Raw genomic sequence first — 12,954 nt, 5'->3', positions numbered from 1 at the left:
AACATTTTATTCTAACAATTCACAAGCAAATGGATTTGAAAACTGTTAAAGCATTAGTCCAGGACTCCTACTTGTCCCCTCCTCCCCCTCATACACCTGTTGAGCTTGTAAACTTTTTTTAAAAAAAGCTGATTTGAGTGGTATTCTGGGCAATGCAATTCCCAAGCCTGTGTCACAGAACAGCATATATAAAATAAAAAGAATGGTGCTTCCCACTCCACTTCATCTATCTGGACGAGCCCTTCCTGGTCTGGTTGGGAACATCATAGGTCTGGATGGTGGTCTCATCACTGGAGGCCCTGGTATCACTGGCATGTGTGCTCCCTTAGGCGGTCTCATTCCTGGAGCAGGTCTGACTGGCATCATTCCTGGAGGAGGTGGACCCATCATTGGCATCACTGGAGGTCCACCCATACGGGGTACTGGCATCATACTAGGCAGGGCTTTTTTTTCTGGGAAAAGAGGTGGTGGAACTCAGTGGGTTGCCCTCGGAGAAAATGGTCACATGGCTGGTGGCCCCGCCCCCTGATCTCCAGACAGAGGGGAGTTGAGATTGCCCTCTGAGCCGCCAAGCGGCGCGGAAGGCAATCTCAACTCCCCTCTGTCTGGAGATCAGGGGGCGGGGGCCACCAGCCATGTGACCATTTTCAAGAGGTTCCGGAACTCCGTTCCCCTGTGTTCCCCCTGAAAAAAAGCCCTGATACTAGGTCATGGCGAACCAGGGATATTTGGTGGTGGTGGTATCATAGCTCCTCTTGGAGGTGGAGCAGAGAATGGAGTGGGTGGGATTTTCCCTTGTTGAAATGCAGCCGTTGTTTTATCAATCAGGCTTGGTGCTTGTTCTTCCATCTGTTTTTTATAGTAGTCTTTCACATTCTCTTTGTGTTTTCTTCTACTACAACAGGTTTTTTTCTTACAGATGGAGAGTCATGGGTGAGGTAAGTATCACAATAATCACAATAAAACTTGGGCATGTTGGCTTTGGACACCACTCTCCCAACTGCACACATTTCTCCCAGAAGTGACGCAACGTGTTTTCCTTCATGCAGAAATGAGCTCAGCTCCACCGTTCTGGCCCCACCATCTCTCCAGGGCAGCAGACATGGAGGCAAAGAGATCATCCTAAAGAGCAGCCACCGCTCCACTATCCCACCGTTTGGGACAAGTCCATAGATTAGCCCATAGCAATCAGACTCCAAACCCATACAACAACAATTGTTTCATTAGAGTGCATCTTAGATCTCTTGGAGGAAAAGAGCAATGTAAGCCACTTTGGGTCCCCACTGGTGAGAAAGGCGAGGTATAAATGAAATAATTAAATATCTTTTAAATGTTCACACATGTACTGTCTATAGTTTCATGTGATACTGGATGGCTGATTTGTTTGTTTTTTTAATAACTAGTAGAAGTATTATTTAAGAGACAATAATTTGAACCACAAATGCAGTTTGGCTGTCAAGTGTAGATAAAAGATGCAAAGTGAAAAGATGTAAAAAAAGATGTAAAAGAGATGTAAAAAAAGAGTATCTGCTTTGTCAGGTACTCTTGCTGAGTTTAAACACAGATTCCTGAAAATTTTCTCTAATCCATCAGCCAGTTTTTGCATGTAATTCAAAAGCTGTCACCTGTGTTCTAAAGGTGTCTGATTAATCACTAGAATTAGGGATGCCGCAAACTTCATGGCAAACAGGTCTGGCAGTTGGGCATGTTGTATTTGACAGCCATGAACACTGGTGGGTTGTGCCTCACCACCACCTGACTTGAGGAGCTGCAGAACAGCTTTGCAGCTGTGCAATCGCTGTCTTCAGTTTCATTTCTTTATACCTTGGAAGCAGCTTTTACAGGAAATAAATTCGTTCCAAGATTGTGGATGGTAGGGTCAGGTAATCAAATGACATGGTGGTAGGTACTACATCTGTATGTATGGAAGCTGTATGAAAACGCATTTACGAAAATAGGCTAAAATAAATATCAAATGGTAATTTTTAAAAGTTTATAATCGCTGGCCGCTGAGAGGCATGCAGTGGTGACAGGTTGCGGAGGGACTGACTCCCATCAAGAATGTGTATGTGTAAGAATGTGTATGCATGAAAGACTTCTGATTACTGTTTGAATATGCTAACAGACTTGAGCTGCTCATAGGAAAACTGCTCCATGAATAACTGGCTCATTGCCCATGAGCAGCAAGCAGACTACGAGCCAAACCATCAAGAATGTGATCATCCCAAATTAGAACTAAGTTTTGGTGCATATTCTGTTAGCTTCCTTCCTCCAAACAAGGACAGATTCATAGGAGGCTTCCACAAGTCCTTCATGTTGAATCCAACGGATTCAAGCCTTAGTTAAGTTTGCTCTTGCTGCCAGAAGTTTGACACATCAAGAATTTGTAATTGGAAACAACACATTCACTTTTCAGAATCATTAACATTCAAGGAGTCACAGTTTTATGACTTCACGTCATAAAATTCTTTTTATTTATTTGATTTCATATTGTGCCTCTCAAGATTAACGTTTCTTTGCTAAGAAGTCTATGAATTTTCTAATCTGAAATGTTAAAATTGAAAACCCAAGAATGAAAAATTTTAAAAATAATTCTTCAAAATCATATATTGAAAAACCAGTTAGTAAAACAAGTTTCACTACCAACATTTTAGAATTGTCAGTAAAATTTGGACTTCCCCCCCTGTTAAGACCACAACATTTTTCTTTGATGAGAAACTTGCCATGAACCTCAACAAAATTAAAAACTCATACTATGAAATCATGAATTTAAATTTAAAAACCATACATAAAAATATATGTTGATATTTTAATTAAAATCCCAGCTTTTCTGAATTAACTTTTAAGTGCTTTAACCACCTTTTTCAGACCTCTGTTTTTCCACTCTCCCTTAATGTCATCCATTCCCAATATGTGGGTGTTCACGGCAGACCTTTTCAATCATCACGATTTTGGCTCTTTGCTAGCAGTCGAGCCTGCCCTCACTTTAATAGGAAGCTTATGAATATCATAAGCCCCTCTCCTCATATATTCTAAACACAGAAACGCTGCCTGGCAAGGCAGAAAATAGCTGACAACTCCTGCCTGGGAGCTGGAAAACTACTGGCATGTGAGTCACCAGGCGGAACTAGCTTTCAGCCCCACACGCCCGGAGAGGTGCAAAGGGTCTTCCAGGAGTTCCTGAATCAATCACCTCCACTTCCTGCCAATCTTCTCCTTATCTGCTCTCCCATTCTAGGTTATTCAAGACTCTGATAACCGCTCTCATCCAGCTATCACAGATTATCAATTATTGATAATTTTAGTTTCACCCAGGAAAGCTTAATTAAAGCCCAGTTCTTTTTTTTTTTAATTTTCAAAATCTTTATTGAAAGTGTAACAAGTAACAATATCAACAATAAATGCGTAGAAAGAAGGTGGCATCATACGTAACAAAAGCCCAGTTCTTTATCTCACTCTGGAGACAGCCATATACAGTGCAATCCTAAGCAGGAGGGTGGAAAGTGCATAGGGAGAGAACTAAGGCTTGTGCAGGCGTAAATGGCACTTACATGGGCGTAACCCCCCCTTTGCTGGTGGCTGCCTGAGGCGCACTACCGCAGATGGGTTGTCGCTGGCAGGCACACTCAGCGACCAGGCAGAGGCATAAGTGCAGCGCAAGTTCCTGCGCTGGTGCTGAAGCGGGAGGGGGCAGGCCACATGCTAGTTGGCTTCCAAAGCTGCTCCAGGCCCGGGAATGCCTCCTGCAGCAGTGGAAAGTTACAGCACAAAAAAAGGAGCCATAGCCCCTAGGTACCCATTGAACAGGAAAACTTGGGCCCCTCTCCCAGTGCTTAGTTCCACCCACACAGCCCGAACGGGGCATAGGATGGCAACTACTGTGGGGACCAATCCGTGTGTGCTTCTGGGGTGGAGGAGTCCCCCTCCCCACACCCAATCACCTGCCCAGACACCTTACAAAACCTCCAGCTACACTCTTGATGAACTCAGGTAAGTGGGTGGTGGCTGGAGGCTCTGCTGGTCAGCTCCCGGTGCAGGGACTTTGAGTGCGAGGCAGGAGAGTGGGTACTCACAATGGCAGGCCAGGAGTGCACTGGGGTGACGTTAGTGGAAATCTGGGAGCACTTTGCACTCGCTTAAGAAAGAAGGGCAAAATCACACTGTCTGACTAACAATAACCACCCAAGTCCCCTTGCAGGTTATCTGACTCTGAAGTCCCTACTCGGGAAGGACCGAGGGAGGACTAACAGGTAAGAAGGAGCTGGGATGGTGGCCAACCCGACTCGCTGACTTGTGCCAGCAGCCCCCCTCACCTGGACTCTCCTGTCCACCAGCCTCTGCAGGTGAGGCTCGGCGGGGGAGGGGGCAGTGGCGGCAGCCCCTGCCTGCCACAGAGGCAGTTGCCCAGAAAACTACTCTTGACACAGAGATTTGGGGGGGGGGGGTCACCAGCTGTCCATTTGGGTGCTCTGTTCAGATGCCCTCAGCTGAGGCCCCTCCCAGCAGAGGAGGAAATACAGCCACGGATCGGGTTGACTGGGTGTTCATAACCCCGTTGCTGGAAGGTGCTCAGTCCCTTGACTTTCTCCTTCACAGGATAAGATCATCCCACTTTCACACCAGAGGGTCATTTGGTCGCAAGCTGCACCTGTGGAGCTGCTGCAGCTGCGCCCAACCATGGACATTTTCCCAGATGTTAAAGATTGGGCTTGGCCTTGGCTGTGGATTGGGCTGGCTCACTTGCAACATGTTTCTGCTTCCCTTACAGGCAGGTCGCAACTCATCCGGGAGCCCATGGAGCATGGCTGTTTCAGCCCCCAGTAATCCTCTGTGAGTGCCATTCCGGTCCAGCCCTGGGAGCAGTTTCTGAAGGCAGCTCGCATCTCAGCCTCGCCCCTGGGAGGGCAGGGTGAGGGATGGATTTTGCAGCACTGACTGCTGAGTGAACTGCCTTTGCTCCCTTTCCAGCCACGAGACATTGGCAGGAAACATGGCCAGAGAACTTCTGCATCTTTTCCAGTTTAATAAAATATGTTGAAAAACAACAAACTACCGTCTCTTTACCTGCTTCCCTGACACTGACAGTAGCTGTCCTCTCCCCCCAAACTCTCCATCGGGATGTCTTCTCACACAACTCCGCAAATATTTCCTGGCTCAGGACTGGGATCGATAGGGTGGGCTCTGCTGCCAGGGGAACTGGTGTCAGGTAGCGCCCCATCCAGCTTCCTTACCACCTTCCCCCTCCAACGTAACTTCAGGCAGTGGGGTGGGAATTGAAGTGTGGCCCATGAATGTCTGGCGGGGAAGGGGGGCTCCACTGAGGACTTTTATTCTCTGACAGACTGAGCTGCTGGCATCTGATAAGCCAAGCAGATGATTGCTGAATGCGAGGGAAGAAGGAAGTTGCTGCTGGAAGGTGGAGGATGTGGAGTGACATCTTGGGATCTTGGGGGCTCCTTCTCTGGGAGGATGGACCACTCTCCTTTTCGCTGTTTGCGGAAGAGGGGATGGACTTGGGAAATCTGGCATGGGAAGGGGGTGGATGATGGCCCCTGGAGCAGTTTCTCTGCTCCGTCAGGCTGTTAGTCCACTCTGGGTGTGTGTGTGTGTGTGTGTGACCCCAGGACTGGGGCATGGTTCTTGAGGGCCAACCTGCATTTTCACATCGTTATGATGCAGTGATGTGTTCAAATGGCAGCGCTGCAAGTCTGAGGGTGCCTTTCACTCTCATCACCTCTAATGGGCCTTCTGGCTTCTCATGTGGTTTCCAATGGATGTTTCTGTCACTCATTGAGGAACCCCTTCCCTCACCTGCCTCTCTGGAACCTGGGGGCTGACCCCAAGTGCTGAGGCTGCAAGTGTGACTGTCGCTGGGTCTTGTCGCTTTCTGGTCCCGCTTTTCTAGGAGGGGTAACCTGTTTCTCGAGGTGGCGGCAGCAGCGGTGGCACAGGGAATTGCAGGAGCGCCAAGCTGCACCCACTGGCTTAGCCCTCATCGGAAATGTGGGCTGGATGGGCAAGAGGATGGGTGTTTGATCCGCAGCTTCAGTGTTACTTCTGCCCCTCCTCCCTGGCAGGGATGCCTGCTCTCTAACGGGGTTGTTGGCGGGCAGCGGGGATCACGGCCTCCCCATTGGCTGCGCTGCCGCTTGCCCTTTGCCTGCCTGTCAGGGGAGCAATGTGGCCATTTGCTGCTTTGGGCGGGGTTGTCAGGGGAATGGCGGGCAGGTGCTTTTGCCGGTGGCCATGCCTTGCTTTGCCGAGCTCTTGCACCAGTGAGCCTCTCCTGCAAGAGTCCATAGGGAGCAGCAGAGCGGCGCCACATTTACGTTGATGCACGAGCGGAGGCACTCACTTGGGGCTTAGGACTGAGCTGCCCGTTATTGTTTTTGGGTAGAAGATGCCATCCTGCCCCAGGGTACGTTCCACAGTATAATTGAGCTACCCTTCCGCCATAAGTGTGTGTGTTCTGGATTTACCCATGCACCCTCAAAGTGCACATTTGAGCCCCCTTCTCTGAGTTGCTCTTCTCCACGGATGTCCCCTTTCTTCTGGACTGGTAACTGTAACCCTGAAACTCTATCCAACCTCCTCTCTGCTTTTCCTTGGCAACGCTGTACTTGTGTGGTGTATGTTTTTGAATGATTTTTTGTGTGATTTTTTGGTATGATTGTTTTTGATGTTTTTGTATGATTGTTTTTGATGTTTTTGTATGAATGTTTCTGATACCCCTTTAATAAAAATCATTTTTGTTATACACCTGCCTGGTCATTTCGAGAGTCCTCTGAGGGAATGGGCCTGGTATAAATTGGTGGAAGATCTTGCAGTTACCCCCTTTCACTAGCTCATTTCCTTGCAAGCTAATGCCCCCAACTCGCAAGGAGTAACTTCTTCTAGTTCACTTCTCTATTGAAATGCCTGGTTGCCATTTTGTTTGAATAGCTACAAGAAACAATACCGGGAATATACAGTCAAAATTTTTGGATTTTTATAACAATATATTGGTGCAAAATGTGCAAAAGTGCAAAGTGTCAACAATAAATACAATCTATAATAAATACAAGGTAACAATTATACAAGGTAACAGTTGTTTGTCCGTGTTTTTGTAATGTTCATAAAGAAACGTCTGGGTGAGATGTTGCACTGAAATGGTGGTTCATGCCAGTAATGAAAATATCATGTGGTGAGCTGTTCTAATTGAAGACCATTAGGAAGGTGTACATCCAATAACTGTGCCCAGGAAGAAGTTGTGTATACGAAACGGGAATGGTATAATATGCAAGCATAATCCCGTCGGCACATCAATATTTTCATTTGATTTGGATTGTGGTCACCCTCCTCTGTGGGACTGTCTGCCTACATTCCTAAGAAGGCTCTAATGCAGCTCTCACCCAGACGTTTCTTTATGAACATTACAAAAACACGGACAAACAACTGTTACCTTGTATAATTGTTACCTTGTATCTATTATAGATTGTATTTATTGTTGACACTTTGCACTTTTGCACATTTTGCACCAATATATTGTTATAAAAATCCAAAAATTTTGACTGTATATTCCCGGTATTGTTTCTTGTAGCTTTTGACTACCCGGGGTTTCCCTGCTTTGTTTCTGTCCATTTTGTTTGAATAGGGCAAGGCTGATATTTTCTATCTTCAGTACATGCAATCAAATATCAAGATTTCTGAGTATATGCATTTGCACATAACAAAGTTGTAAGATACAGATATTCACACACATTTGTAAACCCACAAAGATAAAAGGATAAAACACAGGGAAATGATTAATCAAAATAGTTGATATTAAATTTGTATAAGTAGCCAAGGAGAGGGAAGAAGAACTATTACACAATTAAGTTCTGTTATTAAAAATTTTGACTGTGTTTTTATCAATTTTTTATTAATGTTTTAATTCAATTTCCAATTTAGTGCTTGTTTAAGTTGTAAACTAATTTTAAATCTAATATTTGTATAAGTTAGTATGTCTCAAACTAATCTCAGTGTACTGTTTGTATAAGCTTTTTTATGCACTTTCTATTGCCATATCTTTTCTTTTTAGTTAAAATGTCTATACATTAAAAAAAAATTGTAAACCCACTTATTGGGAGTGTTACCCAAATTGCAATACATGGGAAGACCCCATAACCTTTAGAAGCATCCCTTTCCTGACACTAAACAAGCAATATTTTAGGATCTTGAGCCAGTTTATAGATTCAGCATAGCACCCAGAAGAATGGAGGGGAATAAGCGTTCTTAATAAAGAGGCTTTTATTGAGTTGCCCAGCCCTGGATAGCCCAGGAGAGCCTGATCTTGACAGATCTCAGAAGCTAAGCAGGGTCGGCCTTGGTTAATAATTGGATGGGAGACCTCCAGCAAAGACCAGGGCTGCAGAGGCAGGCAACGACAAACCACCTCTGTTATTCTCTTGCCATGAAAATCCCACCAGGGGATAGCTATGACTTGAGGGCACTCTCCTCCTTATTGAATAAACACACAGAGACCAAATTAAATAGCTGTCACAACAATAAGGGGGGGGGAAGAGGGGGGATTTTAAAAGACAGATCCGGAAATCTTTCCCTAATAACTACCTGCCTATAAGGGAAAACAAAGGAGAGAAACAAAGACATACGTGCCTGATCGCAGCGAGGAAGGGGGGGAGGGTCCCTTGGTGGCAGTGAAGTGGTGGTGGAGCTTGGAAATTGACCAGGCAGGGGAAGACGGTGCAGCAAAGCAGGTCCGAGAGAGGCCAACAAGGAAGTCGGGGGAATTCCAAAGAGGCTACAAAAATTGGGGCTGAGGGATAACTTTTTATTGCTTTCTGCCAAAAATGAGGAGGGGAAGAAATGTTGGCATTTGAACAGGAGAGTGAGGAAATTTCAATCTGTCCAGAGATGGGCAAGTTTGAAAAGGGAGTTTTGTTAATATTGTGAAAGGGGCGTTTTCCTGGTCAAAATCACTCCCTTGAGGAGACTTGGAACGGAAGATCTATAGGCGATTGATAGGATTAGGGAAGGGCAGAAATCTTCCAGTACAATCATTAAGATATGGGAGGAACTGGCTGGAATCAGTCTCTTGTTTATTGTTTTGGAAATCTGGGTCGTTCATTAGGTCAAATTACTTGGGGAGGAGGAGCTAAAGTCCTAGGGGAGATTGGCCTCCGGTTTAATCTCTCTTGGGATGGGCTTTGCACAATTGATGGATGAGCTGCTCTGCATTCCATTAAGTCCTTTGTGTGACTCATTGCTATTTTATATTGGTTTGATGCATACTCCATCTTTTATTTCTAGGCCCGTGCTGAGGCACGATGGGGATCAAAATGGGGGCGAGGACCCTGGGGGCATCAAGAAGATAGCATGCAATGCACTCTTCTGGTATGCAAGGTAAATGCATCAAAATCATAATGAATTAGCGAATGTCAAATAGCATCTGTTGTATTTTTTTTAAACTGATGGGCTCCACCTGCCTTCTTTTGTGGAATAAAGAAGATGAAAGGGGGAAAAATCATAATGAATTAAAAGGGCTGGCCAAATCTCCGATTCCTAATTAGCTTCTAGTTCTTTATGTCACCCTGCCTCGCGAAGTCCCAGGATGGACTTTAGCCTGCCTGCCTGTCTGTTTCTACCTCCCGTGGGGCAGATTTCATCAGAGAGCAACCCATGAGTGATCTATCTAGGGCTGCCCCAGTGAAGGGACTCAGTCTGTGACCTTTTCATTTCTAAACTGTGCTGCTGTGAAAACACATGCATGAATATACACTTGTAAAATAATCAAGCAACCTACTCTGCAAGTATTGTAGAAAGAGGAATAGTGTATTATTTCTGTTTTTGCATATTAATACAACTCCTACAGCTGGGTCTCATGTAGCACGATTTAGTTGTATATCCATGTCCACGCAGCGAGTTGTTTGTGTAGATGGAAAATTTCAATTCTTCATAGGTCTCATCAGAAGATCTAGCAAGAAGCAGACTTCAGAAGATGTTTTTATTCAACAAAGTACTTTTCTGATTTATGATACTATAATGGTAATGTGATAAGAGATCTGCCTCTGATCTTTTAAGACTAGCAAATGCACTGTTTATACATGCAAGTCTACATTAGATTCCCTTCAAGATTTTGTATTGTTTAAAGTCATGTTGCCCAAAACCTTATCTGTTCCAATGTTTTGCCAAATCTAATTAATTGCTTTTAATTTATTTCAAACTTCATTTCAACAAAAACACGTAGGGAAATAATAGAACTATCAATTTCCTGTCATTTGGACTGGTCTAGTGTTTAGGAAAAGACAATGATACAGAGAAAGAAATAATAAATCACAGAAAGAAATGTTTATATTAATTGGCAATGAGTTCATATCTGCTCTGACTGCTGACACAGTAAGCTATAATAATAAAAAAAAACCTGCAGGAAGTGGAAATGCAGTTTGAATTTTAATAACTGTCTTCATTCTCTGTCCTGTGATTGATTGGTCTGACTCAAATTCAAAGCCGCAATGTCCCTTTATATCAATTACTTAGCTGACCAGCAAAGTACAGGAACTGAACGACTCAATGGCCGTTCAGGGAACAGACCACTATAGAAATCTAATGGTGAAGTAGGCAAAATATACTATTTGTACTTACCAGTTGCTCTTTATGAGTGATCAGACGACTGCACTTCTTGGCCCTTGACCGCTGTTTCCATGACATTAAAACAGAGTTCCATTTCAAAATCAAAAGTTTGATCAAACTTGGATAACTAATCTAACTGTCACTTTCCTGCCACATTAACTAGTCCAGCATTTAAGTGATCTCTGCTTATTCATGCAAATGCCCTTGGTGAAGATCACTTAATCAGTTGTGTGTGGGGAGGGGGGACTGTGTACTCTAGTCCATGGGTCTTGGGTCACATCATCAGTAACCTCCACGTTCAGAGGCGATATACCTTTGATCTGACCCAGCAAGGATCATCTTATATTCTTACCCAGAACCAAACCCAATGACCACTCTTTCACTCGTGTGTAGGGGAAATAGTGTGAAGTTTCACAGCCCTGTCCCCTCCCTCATAATCTTGGGTGCAGCCTGAGATCAACTGAGCGCTCCTCTGCCCCCCACCGCCTCCATTTCCTCCAGCTATGGGCTCATTTACCCGATGACAATCCTGCTCTTGTGGCAGAGACGCCTCTCCACACAGCTGAGGAAATGGGAAGGGGGGACACAGCAGAGAGTGGCCTTTTTGCAAGGCAGATGCAAGGAGGAAGATGGTGACAGCAAAGGACTGCCTGCTGCTGACCTTCGTGTGAGGAAGAAGGAGAATGGGTCTTTCCAGCACGCAGCCCAGTATGTGTGGCTGGCTGGCTATGCAGGCTCAGGATGGGGGCAGCCAGGGGAAGCTGAGCCAAACCTGTTTTTCACAATGTGTGTGTGTGTGTGTGTGTGTAATGATGGCACATCAGTAGCAGTCAGAAGGGCAGAGCTGAGCAGAGGCAATCCAAGGAAGCTAAACTGCCCTGTGCTGGCTGTCAGAGAGCTCCAGCTCAGGGCCCTCAAGCTGACTCTGGGCCCTGGGAATTTTGTCCCTATAGTCCCCCTCTCTCAGCGGCCCTGAAGAGAATTATCCACCCACAAATCAGTCCAATCTTAGCCTATATAAATATATAGCTACATTTGGGCAGCATGAAAGGAGAAGCCATATTTAGTTCCACAATAGCTCTGGGAAATATCTGGCTGAGCGGCGGTTGTTAAGGCCCTGTCATGTCTCAGAGAAAGAGACCTGGTGTTTAAAGGGGACAAGGCTCTTGCATAAATAGACAGAAGATGGACGATGGAGCTGTGAGTGCTTGTCCTACCTGGACTCCTGAATTGGGAGAGGGTGTCCTGAGGGGTAGTGTTAAAGGAAACAATAAAGTTATTTCCTTTTCTTTATTGCTACAATAAAGTTGGTTAGTCTTAAAGGTACTACTGGACTCTTTCCTGTTAGAGATGGGCATGAACTGCATTACGAACTTCAAAAACCCATGAAATTGGCAATCGAACGATCGCAATCCGGCAGTTCGTTATTGTCCACGGCCAATGAACCAGCGTTCGGGAGAGACCTGGTTCAGTGCGTTTTGCTGCGGTTCGGGAAGCCAGACACTCAGGCGCCAGCAATCAATTCCCCTGGCAATGGAGCCGGGGGAATGCCTGAAGTCTGTCTGCGCTCCTTCTGTTGCCCTGGAAACCCGAATGGAAGCCCAGCTTACCTTGATTGGCAGGTCTTCTTTCCAACCACAGAGCTCCAAAGTGGTTGCAAGTTGGGAGAAGACCCCCAGGGGAGGGAGGGGGAACGGGGTGTTCTGTAGCGATGGGCACTCCAATCTCATCCCTGCAAACCCTGATAGGCAGCTCTGACGGCCAAACACAGACCTCCTGCGTTGCTCAATGGGCCCTGTGCTTATAAATAGCTGTGGGCTCCCAGGCTGGGTTTTACTTTCAGCAAGCAGTGGAGTGGGACAGATCTCTTGCTTGCCACTTGCTAGCCTTTGGAGAGAGACAGAGAGTATAATTGAGCTTGGATTTTTGTGGGAGTTTCCTGGGGGCCTTGGATTGGAGAGGGTATAACTCCAAGATCCCTTTTGCAATCTTGACCAAACTTGGGTGATGGCTGTAGGAGAGCCTGCAAAAGACTCCCTGGGAATATGGGCTCTCTAAGTGCTACGGAGGCCGTTCCGCGCCTCCCAAACCGTGAACCGCGAACTGGTTTGGCAACGGAAAATGTTTGTTGCGGTTCGCAACCTTGGGATCGTCATTGGTACTGAACTGCGAACCACTGGTTTGTTAATTTTGGGGGGGTTGTGCCCATGTCTAGTCAAGACTTCATGAATAAACCATTTAATTTTAAAGTTTTTAAATTTTTTTTTTGCATATTTGAATTTACCTCACAGTTCATCAAATGCAAAGGAAAAAAAGGCAGCTTGTGAAACAACTCAGACTTCAGTA

The 12,954-nt window shown here is 45.5% G+C and overlaps 1 pseudogene; it reads right to left on the bottom strand.

The window, feature by feature from the left end:
* Positions 1 to 222: 222 nt before the first annotated feature.
* LOC129332843 (U1 small nuclear ribonucleoprotein C-like) lies at positions 223 to 974 on the bottom strand (annotated as a pseudogene).
* Positions 975 to 12,954: the final 11,980 nt, after the last annotated feature.

The sequence above is a fragment of the Eublepharis macularius genome, chromosome 6 (genome assembly GCF_028583425.1).
Source record: "Eublepharis macularius isolate TG4126 chromosome 6, MPM_Emac_v1.0, whole genome shotgun sequence".
In the NCBI taxonomy this organism is placed as follows: domain Eukaryota; kingdom Metazoa; phylum Chordata; class Lepidosauria; order Squamata; family Eublepharidae; genus Eublepharis; species Eublepharis macularius.
Note: the sequence above shows the minus strand (reverse complement) of the source record. Positions and strands in the feature narration are given on the sequence as shown.